This window comes from Chlorocebus sabaeus, chromosome 8, assembly GCF_047675955.1.
Source record: "Chlorocebus sabaeus isolate Y175 chromosome 8, mChlSab1.0.hap1, whole genome shotgun sequence".
Lineage (NCBI taxonomy): Eukaryota > Metazoa > Chordata > Mammalia > Primates > Cercopithecidae > Chlorocebus > Chlorocebus sabaeus.
Window position 1 is genome coordinate 97,968,833 of NC_132911.1, and position 12,204 is coordinate 97,981,036.

The window sequence follows — 12,204 nt, forward strand, 5'->3', positions numbered from 1 at the left end:
GGTTTTGCCTGTCCTTGCTGTATAAACAGTATATCAGGGTCATTTTTCAAGGTAAAGTTTCTCTTTATGTAAGTCTTTCATAAATGAAGGAATGATGGAATTGAAATATTACCATTTTGCAACCCCTGCTGAAATAATGGATGTAAACAGATCATCAGTGGCTGCTGCATCACAGAGACAACTGGTCTGTATGCGTCTCCTAAGAGAAGTATGCAATATTTCTAGTGGAGGATTCTTGGCAAATAAGTTGGACTTGAATCAGATCAAACTTCCAGTTCTAGAGTCTAGCATTTATAGGAAACGCTGGTCAGAAAAAATGGTTGCAGATGAAATGCACTTCAGGGTTGCAATCAGCAAAACACAAAATGTGAGAAACTGCAGGACAATGCCTCTGTTTCTTCCTATATAAACTGAAAAAAAAAGGAGAGAAGAAACCTGCACATTAAAAAAAGTGTTTAAAGAATGTTGAAACAAACCAACTCTTAAAATATAAAAAAGGAAAAAAATAATACAATTAGAGAAATTTGAATGTCGTCCATTTTTAAGTATGATAATAGTTATGTGGTTTTAGTTTTTTAAAAGAGTTCTTATCATTTACCAATACATATGGACATCGTTATGGATGAAATGCGTTGCTGCCTTGGATCTGCCTCAAAAGAATCCATTTGGGTTGAACAGGGTGGCTAGTGTGGTGCGGGGAAGCAGAGAGGAAACAAGATTGGGCATGAGCTTACTCTTCCCCATGCTGGGTGATGGCATACGGGGGTTTATTAACTCATTACGTTATTCTCTCTACTTTTCCTTATGTTTTAAATTTTCTATTAAAAAACATCAGAATGTGAAAAATCACACACACACAAACACACATCCTGCTCTTGTTTTTGAACAGAGGATCTGGGTCAATAATTGGGTGAATGGTGATTTTTATAAAATAATCAAGTCGTTTACCTCCTTGAGGATAATAATGAACATGTTCTCATTGGAAAGCTGCCCAAGAAGAGACTACTCAACCATAGTATCATGTGCTGAATTCTCTTTATTTCTCATTCTTGATCTGGCCTTACAGAAAATTTGAGTGAAGATTTCTGAATTAAAAGGAAAAATTTGGAAGTCGAAGTACTAAAATGAGTATTGAAACATGAGAACTGTTCTACCTTCTCAGCATCTAAGTAGTGTAAAATCTCTCCCCTGAACTGGGATTCACATCCAGGTGGGTGCAAAGTGAAACAGAAATAGTGCATGCAGGCACAAAGCCAGTGGCCTGGGAGCGAGGGGGGATGGAGGGAGAATGGGAAGATGGTCCACTTGAGACTAAGCCTCCGGAATTTGCAGGCATTGTGGGGACCACTGCAGCATAATTTAAAGTTCTATAGAGTTTTGTCTAAATCTCCAGTGGTCAGGGAAATCTGAGCTGATGACAAGGTTACAATTATACTACATGCCATTTGTAAATTATCATTCCAGATGATGTACTAAGCAGTTTACATTAATTGCCTTGTTGAGCCTTTATAACTCTCTTGCCCCAACCACCATGACATAGATATTATCACCACATTTTGACAGAGAAGAAGAAGAAGGTCCAGGGAAATTGAGTAAGTTACTCAAGGTCACACAGCCGGTGAGTGAGGTAACTTGTCCTCTAACCTAGGGCGGTCTGCCTGCAAAACTCTTTCCCCACGGTCTGTGTTTCACTTGCCATGGAGCAGCACTTTATGGACACCAGTGGTTGTTGTCGCTGCAGGGGTCATACACAGAGCATTTCCTGGATAAAAATTCTAATCCTTGCAAGAAAGACAACAGCACATTTGGGAAAGTCAGTGAGTTCTGAAGACGGATCGTGCCTCGGTCATTTATCTAGGCAGCAAATGTAAAAGCATTCAGAGTCTGGCAGGTGCTGGTGAAAAACAAAAAATAAGAATGTGTATTTCCCAGCTCCTTTTTCCCATTATCTTATATCACTTTTAAATAGATCATGAAGGATATTTTATACAAATGCAGCCCCTTTTCCCCTGTGGCAATTAATGCAATAAAAGCTAATTTATTTAGCATCCTATTGATTAGAAAGCAGCGATACAATACAATGAGAATTGATGACCATAAACATGACTCAAACGCGGCCAGATATCCTAAAGAAGTTTATGACTCATCATCAAAACACAATTATATTCCAGAGAGGCCAAGTATTAAATATATTTTATTGAATTAAGTTTATCTGACACTGTTCAGCCACAAATGGTCATGTGAAATCCATAGAACCAGAATACCTGATTAGCCAGAATAACACATTCTCAGACCACACTGGCTTTTCTACTATTGGATCTAGACAGACATGACCCTCTGCAGCATACATATTTACCGCATCACTTGAAGATTGTGGAGAGGATAGACTTAGAGCTGAACTGGAAAGTATATGACAGAAAAATGTGTGGAGACAGTTATTTCATAATATATCATTTCTAAGAAGAAATTAAGCACTATAATTTGGGAGCCTGCAGTGATGCCTCGGCGCATTGAGTGAGGTCTCTGGCATCAATTTTGTTTAAGAAATACCATGTGTAGAGGGCCTGTGTATGCCCAATAACTGGCAAGGGCTCCTAAGTGGCAGCTATTGTTCTTATGATCATATGATAATTATTAAATCATGATGCTTGTCTTATAGGTATTTATAATAGAACTAGGTTGGTAGAAACTGGCTTGTGTTGTCTTTTATCTTCAAAAGATGAATAGGTGTGTGTCTTTGGTCTTACTTTGAGTTAAGATTTACTTAAACATAGTGCAATCTAATAATCACCAAACTATTCCTTCATTTTCTGCTTTTAATTTATCTCAAACAAGCAAATAAATGAAAAGCAGGCATGAGACAAAAAGGCTATTTTCCACAAAATCTCTGTGGAAAAAGGGCTGTGAGCCCAGTTGTTGTGTAAAGTTCCTCAGTCCAGAGAAGGCAGCACAGAAGGCCAGTGTTGGCGGGGTGCAGTGGCTCACGCCTGTCATTCCAGCTTGGAAGGCCAAGGTGGGCAAATTGCTTTCAGCTTAGGAGTTCAAGACCACTTTGGGCAACATGGCAAAACTGCATCTCTACAAAAAATACAAAAAATTAGTGGGGCGTGGCCACCATGTGCCTGTAGTCCCAGCTACTCAGGAGGCTGAGGTTGGAGAATCATTTGAGCCTGAGAAGTGGAGTCGAGATCGTGCCACTGCATGCCAGCCCGGGTGACAGAGTGAGACCCTGTCTCAGGAAAAAAAGAGAGAGAATGCCAATGTCGTCATTGTCTCTCTGTCTCTCTCTGAGTCAGTGCTCTCCAGAGAAACAGAGCCAATAGGATATGTATCTCTGTACAGAAAGATTTCTTTTAAGGAATTGGCCCATGCAATTAAAGGTTGGCAAATCTAAAATCCACAGGGTGGGCTGGTTGACTGAAGACCCAGGAAAAGCCAGCGTTGTGGCTGGACCCCGAAGGCCAGCTGTCTGCCGCAGAATTCCATCTTGTTGAGGGAGGTCAGTCTTCTGTTCTTTTCAGGCCTTTGACAGATCAGATGAGGCCCACCGGTACTAGGGAGGGCAACCTGCTTTACTCAAGGTGCACAGATTAAAATGGTAATTATATCCAAAACACCCTCACAGAAATATCTAGAATTGTGTTTGACTACCTACCTGGACACCATGGCCCAGCCAAGTTGATACAGAAAATTAACCATCATAATCTCTAATCTCTCCCTCTTTCCCTCTGTCTCTGTCTCCATCTCTCTCTCTCTCTCTCTCTCTCTCTCTGTCTCTCTCTCTCTCTGTCTCTCTCTCTCTCACACACACACACACACGCGAGCAAAGTTTATCACAAAGTAAGGAAGAAATGCTGGGTGCAGTTGCTCACGCCTGTAATCCCAGCACTTTGGGAGGCCAAGGTGGGCAGATGACCTGAGGTCAGGAGTTTGAGACCAGCCTGGCCAACATATCAAAACCCCATCTCTACTAAAAATACAAAAATTAGCCAGGCATGGTGGCACATGCCTGTAGTCTCAGCTACTTGGGAGCTGAGGCAGGAGAATCACTTGAACCCAGGAGGCGGAGGTTGCAGTGAGCCGAGATCGCGCCGTTGCACTCCAGCCTGGGCAACAGAGTGAGACTCCATCTCAAAAAACAAACAAAAAAACAAAGTGAGGAAGGAAGCATCAAGGTGTGATGCCAACCACCAAAGCTATCTTGAGACCCTCTGCGAAGGCCATACCTGAGGACAAGAGCACCGAGCATTATTGCATCAATTCCAAATCTCTTCTTTCATGAGAAAAATAATTCATTGATTCTGAAAAACAGCATTCATTATCTACCTACGATGCCATTTTTGAAACTTCTCAGGTAAATATTTTTCTATCCCCATCTCACAGATAAAGAAACTCTTTTCAGTTAGGTGACAGGCCCCAGCATCCATTGTTAAAAGATGGAAGAATCTAAATTTCAACCCAGGTCCTCAAATATCTCTCCATGCTGCCCCACAGATAAGGAAAACAACAATGTCAGCAAACGTCTCTAACAGAAGAAACCTGCAATGTTGAGTGTGGAGTAGTACACTTTGTTCCAGGATTCCATCTCCGTTTAGGGGATGTGTGGGAAGGAGCACTCACAGATAGATATACATCCAAGCCCATGGCCTGCAAACCAGAACCTCTCCTTCTAAAGAGATTTGTAGATGCTTATGGGAGCAAGAATTGCCCAACCTACCACACTCTCTAGGCAAACATCATCTGTTGGAGATTCCGACTGAGGCCCTGGAAAGGCTCCCACATGGGCCATCTGCCAGGCCTCTGATGTCGGCCAACTGCCAAGCTTAGGCTAACGGTTGCTTGTAGTTGGTGGCAGAGCTGTTCCAGAGAACTACTGAGATATAGGCAGCTGATGACAAGGCTGCTCTTTTGTCTCTAGCTGGCCCCACACAGCACCCTGAGCAACCCACTCCAGGGCTCCTCTTGAGAAACCACGTCCTTGGATCATGCTTAGCACTGCCCTTCTTCTAGCCGGGCGTGGTGGCACGCCACTGTAATTCCAGCTACTCAGGAGGCTGAGGCAGGAGAATCACTTGAACCCGGGAGGTAGAGGATGCAGTGAGCTGAGATCGCACCACTGCACTCCAGCCTGGGCAAAAGAGTGAGACTCCATCTCGAAAAAACGGAAAAAAAAGAACTGCCCTTATTCATGGCTGGATGTTCAGAGGGTGGAAACATGGAGAAGGTGGTTGTTATAGAAGCACTTGTGCTGTGTGCTTTTAAAGTTTGGGTTCGGATTAGTTCTGGGAACATGGTTTACCTTCTTTCTTCCTCCTGTGCCCTCTTTCGACCCTCCGCACAACTTTGTACATCAAATGGCAAAAAGTATCCTATTCCTGCCTTAGTTCATTATCTGACCTACAGTAGGACCAGAGGCCTGGAAAATGGGGGAGAAGCCGAGTGTGTGGTAGAACCACAGGCATTCCAGATGCAGGCATGCCTGAGAATCACACCCCAGTCCATGGCATGCCACCCACCTGGGACTTCGGAGGAAGCTAGTTCCGCCACGGCCGTCTCCTAGTGAAAGCGACACAGGAGGGCCTGCCTTCCCCTCTGCAGTGCCTCTTGCTGCAAACACTTGGCCAGTGCACATTTGCCAAAGCTCTGAATGTCAGAGCCAAGCTGAAAACCAATGCAAGATCCATCTATCTAAGACAAGGCAGCTATGGGCATGTCCAAATTATAGTTGCAGAGGGGTAATCTCAGGCTGTTTAGGACAAAGATAACAATCAGAAACCAGGAAAATGGTTGCTTTAATTCAAAAGCCACATTGCTAGCAATAAAGTGATAACCATGACAGGATTCCTGTGCAGAGGGTCCTGCACCAGGAAAAAGACAACATTCACTCATTCGTATCTGAAAACACTAGCTATGATGTACTTACTATTATTATCACTATTTTCTAGTGAGGAAACTCTGATTCATGGAGCTTAAGTAAACTTGCACAAAGTAACTCAGCTAGTGAATTGGTACCACCAGGATTGGAAGCCAGGAAGTCTGATTCCCAAGTCTAAAAACGTAACCACTCTATTATACTGCTGTATAATGTTTGTATACTGATTGTATAACATTTTTGTGCTTATGAGGCGTTGTCAGGCCTGTTGTCTGTTGAGATTTATCATTTTTTTAAATTCCTCCATCTTATTTTGCATAATAGTATCACATCTATTGGTTTATAATAAAGACTATAATAAAATTGTATGTTTTCTGGCCAGGCATAGTGGCTCACACCTGTAATCTCAGCGCTTTGGGAGGCTGAGGTAGGAGAATCACTTGAAGCAAGGAGTTCAAGTCCAGCCTGGGCAACAAGGCAAGATCCATCTCTACTAAAAATTTAAAAAAAAAAAAAAAAAAAAAGCTGGGCACAGTGGTGTGCACCTGCAGTCTAGCCTGGGCAACAAAGCAAGACCCCGTCTCCACTAAAAATTTTTTTAAAAAGCTGGGCATGGTGGTGCACACCTGTAGTCCCAGCTACATGGGAGGCCGAGGTGGGAAGATTGCTGGAGCCCAGGAGTTTGAGGCTGCAGTGAACTAGGATCGTGCCACTGTACTCCAGCCTGGGCAACAGAGAAAGACCCCATTTCTTAAAAAAAAAAAAAAAGTTTTCCAAATATTTTATAATTTAAATTTTTTCCCACTAAATAAGATCCTATCTGTGCCGTTTCTCCACAATTTTCCAAATACATGACTTTTACTGGGCTAACCAATTTTACCCCAAGGAGGCTGTTGAAAACATGAGATCACATACTCACAAGGGAAGTGGGTACTCCTTTCCTTACACCATGTTGCTTCTTTCAGGTCACAGTAAGGTTTAGTTTCTTTCAAGACTGTTTCTATTTTATCAGAAATTAAGACCTTGAATTAAGTACTAATTCATTTTCACATCTCAGTGAATGAGATGAAAGGAAACTGAAGTGAGATTTGAGTTTTTTGGTTTTCACTTTTGGGGAGAGATTTTTTTTTTTTTAACACGGGGTCTTCCTGAAGTCATACCATGGAGATAATCTCATTTGGGGTCTGTAGGTAGGTGAGCAACCTGTTTCAAGATGAAAAGAAATTTTATAGGGTTTTAAAAGATGTCATTCCAATGCCTTAAACAGTCCTGATAGTGTTACAGGCAATACTATGACCTGACTCTTCACATAGTTGCTGTGACATCATAACATCTTTGTTTTTTTGAGATGAAGTCTCACTCTTGTCCCCCAGGCTGGAGTGCAATGGCATAATCTTGGCTCAGTGAAAACTCCGCCTCCCGGGTTCAAGCAATTATCCTGCCTCAGCCTCCCGAACAGCTGGGATTACAGGCACCTGCCACCACACTTGAATAATTTTTGTACTTTTAGTAGAGACGGGATTTCACCATGTTGGCCAGGCTGATCTCAAACTCCTGACCTCAGGTGAACCGCCTGCCTTGGCCTCCCAAAGTGCTGGGATTACAGGTGTGAGCCACCACACCCAGCCTGTCATAACATCTTTAAGCCTCAGTTTCCTCAACTACAAAATTGAGCCAGTAATATCTACTTCTTGGGTTTAGTAAGATATTACTAAAATACTAAAGACGGCCAGGCACGGTGGTTCATGCCTGTAATACCAGCATGCTGGGAGGCCAAGTCAGGCAGATCACTTGAGTCCAGGAGTTCAAGACCAGCCTGGGCAACATGGTGAAACTTCTTCTCTATAAAAAATACAAAAAATATAAGACAGGCGTGGTGGCATGCACCTGCAGTCCAGCTACTTGGGAGGCTGAGGTGGGAGGATCACCTGAGCCCAGGAGGTTGAGGCTGCAGTAAGCCATGATCACGCCATTGCACTCCAGCCTGGGTGCCAGAGTGAGACCTTATCACAAACAAAAAAGACCTAACACAATGCCTGACACAAGGATGCAAAGAATAACAGCTGCAATTTCCACGATTTCCCTAGTCAGAGCTCTACCAGTCACCAGCTGTAACTCTTCTAGATTCGGTTTCCTTGTATGTGTATTTAAATGTCAAAGGGTCCTGCTGACTGGGACTCCCTGTAATTCCATGATGTCCTCTGTCCCCCTGCCGCCCAGCATGCTGCTGACTGCCCCCACTGGGCTGGTACTCAGACCTCGCCCAGGCTCCTATTAGCAGATTTTCACATCTCCGCCCACATCTACTGTCTCCAAGATGTCTGCACTGAGCTAAGTGTGCCCGTTATACACTACTCAAGCACTTGCACAAGTGTGAGGTACATAAAACGAATGTTGGGCTGAGGGAAACTCAACATGGAAAAGAAAGGGGAGACCCAAGTTTGCCAAAGAATTTTCTAATGTTCTTAATAATCTACAGTTGGCAGAGCTAATGGTTCCCCCAAGCAGTGGAAGTGTCTCTTTAGCATTCTTCCAACACTAGCATGCCCCAGCCCAGAATAACGGCAGCAGCACCTCTCTACCCATTGTCATCACATTTGCTTGGAAACTGGACCAAAGAGTGAAGCAAACCAAGGATAAGCTTAGTAAACCATAGGATGCTGAAGGAATAAAACAGTAATTACACACTAGCCACTGCTTACCGAACACTTACTGTGCATCTAAGTACAACCATGTAGATATTTAATCTTCACAACAATCCTATGATGTAGGTACCTATTTATGAAGTAGGAATTTTAATTATCCTCATTTTCAGATGAGGGAACTGAGGCAGAGAGAGGTGAGGTGGCCCATCTTCAGTACCCTTCTTCACCACCACATTATACTGCCTATGATACAAGAGTAACAGTGATGATAGCTTACATGTAGTGAGCATCTGCAATGCACGGGGTGCTTTATCAATGGAACAGGAAAAAGGAAACGGTTCCTGTAAAGAAAAACAAAAAATAAAAACAGCTTGTAGATGTCCATATTTTAGGTAAGAAATTCATCTCAGAGGTTCACGGTGTTTTTAATGTATTCCAGTAGTCTTCAACCCTAGCTATGCTTTAGAACAACCTGGGGACCTTTTAAGCAATAGCAGTATCTAAAACCTACCCCAGATCTGGGTGTGGAATCCAGATATCAGTAATTTTTTAAAACTTTGTGGATCACTCTTGTGCCCAGCATGTTGAGAACCACTGGTTTACTTCATTCAAACACACTTAGGATATTTTTCTGTTGTGAACATGATCGGAAAGAAAAAAAAATGTCAACAAAGAAAAATAAATATTATACAAGAATTTGGAGACTTCTTCAAAAAGAAAGAAGAGTCAGGGCCCATAGAATCAGGAGAAGAGAATAGCTGGAAAGAGCTCTAGCCCAGGTGGAGACCCTGAAGATCCAACAACAGGACAATAGGCGAGACCCTGAGGGGAAAGACGGCATGGGAGGCTGCAAAAAGTGGATACAACACTTCATTCCTTCTGTATCCGTGCCCTTTGCAATACGGCTTTGGAGCTTCTCCCATTCAAACGTGGCATCTACTTCTCCTCCCCTTGAATATGGGCTGACCCTGTGACTTGCTCTGATCAGCAGAATGCAGTGGAGTCCCAGTTCAAGCCCAGGTCTCGGAAACCTTGCATCCCACGCACTCACCATGTCCACAAACAAGCCTAAGGCTCATCTGCTTCAAGCTGACAGACCACGTGGACCAGAGCCCAAGTGTCCCAGACAAGTCTCCAGAAATGTGAGAGGGTCCCAGCAAGATGAGCAAATGGACCCGCAGTTTCTCGAATACCCATATGAAAATCCGGCAGAAGCTGGAAGAGCCACCCAGCTGATCCTAAATTGCTAATACACAGGCTTATGATCACTGAGTCTGGGGATGATTTGAGGACAGTTGTGTTGAATTAGCTAAATAGTCAGTGAGACGGGGGAGAGACATGAGAGGCAGTCAGTTTTAAGTTGTTATCTGGTCTGGGCTGTAAACCCCCTTAAACCACCCCAACTAGGCCCAAATCTTCCATAAACACACAACCCTGGTGAATGATGCCTTTCCTAGTGCATAGTGGGAGGGGTGGAGAAGGTAATAACAGGAGCGAAGTCGTGGCAGGAAAGATGCAGAGGGGGCTTCACAGCTCCACAGAGGTAGGAAACCAGAGTGGGAGGTCATCAGGAAGAAAAGCAAATCCCCCAAAGAATCCCCAGAGCAGTGAGGGAAGGGAGATTGGACAAGCCAGAGCATGTGGAATGGGCCTTGGGTGAGTCTGTTGGAATATTAAAGAAACGGGTGACACTGTCAGGCTGGAGAGCTGGAAACACACCTGCAGCAGACCCCCGTCCAATTCTCACACCCACCCTGACAGGGAGAGATTTATCACCCTCATTTTATCAGTGAGAAATCCAAGGATTGGAGAGGTTAAGTAACCTCCCCAGGATGACTCACCCGGGAAGTGGTGGAACCAGGTGTGCCTGACTCAACCTCTCCGAGTAGATCTAATGAGCAAGTCAGAATTCTGAACGTCTTTTCCCGAAACTCCAAACTCCCAGGTCCTCACTGCACTGGTGAATAGCGCAGAGGGGCGGGGCAGGGAATAACAGGAAAAATAAAGGAAAAAATTGTCAACAAAGAAAAATAAATGTTGTACATGAATGTGGAGCCCTCCAAATTCTTATCTGAAGCGTGAATAAAGTGATCCCAAATCCTCAGATCCAGATTCTCCCATCCCAATCAGCCGCCTGAGACTTTTCACTCCAATGAGCACTCCTGTTGGCTTCCTTGATTTCCCCTCCACTGTTTTCACAGAAGTCAGTGTGTCAGCTCCTGTGCTCACAACGTCCTTCCCCCGCGGAGGGACTGGTCCTCCATCAGGAGCTGAGAAGCAGCCTGGTGTCGCATGAACACTTTCCGCTCACTCCAGTCACCCAATTCCTCCTCCCCAGAGTTTGCGCTCCGCTCCAAAGCTCAGAGCAAGCCACGCGCGCACACACTCACACACACGTACACACACTCACACACACGTACACACACCACAAACATACACACACCACACACATACACTCACCACACATTTGCACACACGCCACCCACATACATACCACACACACCACACACTTGCACACACACTTGCGCACACACATACATACACTCGTACACACACGTACACACACGAGTGTTTGCTGCTCCTCACGTGGTACGGTAGGGAAAACCAAGACACGCTCGGGGTCACAGGGAACATCTGAACCGAGAAGAGCCTGCCCGACAGCTCCTATTCCCACCCCCACCTCTCTCTCTGAGGACACAGTCAGTCATGTGTGTACCCTGAGAATTTCCCCCCTAAAAAACTGTGGCCGGGCGAGGTGGCTCACGCCTGTAATCCCAGCACTTTGGGAGGCCGAGGCGGGTGGATCACCTGAGGTCAGGAGTTCGAGACCAGCCTGACCAACGTGGTGAAACCCCGTCTCTACTGGAAAAAAAAAAAAAAAAAAAAATTGGCCAGGTGTGGTGGCACATGTCTGTTATCCCAGCTATTTGGGAGGCTGAGGCAGGAGAATTGCTTGAACCCGGGAGGCGGAGGTAATAGTGAACCGAGATCGCGTCATTGCACTCCAGCCTGGGCGACAGAGCAAGACTGCGTCCAAAAGAAAAAAATGTTTCTTGAGGAGAAAAGAGAAAAACAAAAACAACTGCCGCTTGATTTCTCTTTCAACTTCCAAGAGAATAGGCTTGATTATACCTCCCCAGGTCGCCGGGAGGTGGGAACGCGGACAAGGAAGCCCATTTCTTCCCCATCTGCTCGGGTTTTGTCTTGCGTATCTGCCCGCTGGCGCTTCAGAGTCTGGAGGAATCCCGAGCGGCACCTCCCTCTCCCTTCATCCCCGGCAGAGAATTCGCCTCCCCGCGCGGGGGAGCCCATCCCTGAGGACTCGGGCAGGTCAGATGAGAATTAGAGGAAACTGAAGCGCCTTCTCCTCGCGCTGAGGGCAAAGCCAGTGTGCAGCCTCCCGTGGGTGAGGAGCTTTTATGACAATGAATCCTGTGTTTTATGGGAGGGCGGTGTGGAGACAGCGCGGGCCGAGTCCCTGGGTTCCGGGGCATGACCGTGGGCGTCTCCCGCGGTGACTCAGAAATGCTGCCTCACACCATCTCGCACCATCTCTGTGGAGGCCGTGACCTTCATTCACTGGATGTCTGTCACTGGGGGGGTGACCTCGCAGTTGTCAGAGCCACTCTCCTGGGGCTCAGGACTGGGGTCACCCCCCCACCCCCACCCGGCACTTCCAGCTTCATC

The 12,204-nt window shown here is 45.3% G+C and overlaps 1 long non-coding RNA gene across 2 annotated transcripts; it reads right to left on the reverse strand.

The window, feature by feature from the left end:
* Positions 1-1,985: 1,985 nt before the first annotated feature.
* Positions 1,986-11,968, reverse strand: LOC140712226 (uncharacterized). 2 transcript variants are annotated; one of them, XR_012093730.1, is made up of 3 exons: positions 11,650-11,968; positions 10,359-10,469; positions 1,986-8,858 (listed from the first exon to the last, which is right to left on the reverse strand). It is a non-coding gene; the product is annotated as an uncharacterized lncRNA (long non-coding RNA). The 2 variants fall into 2 exon arrangements; XR_012093729.1 differs by having other exon boundaries at positions 9,029-10,469.
* Positions 11,969-12,204: the final 236 nt, after the last annotated feature.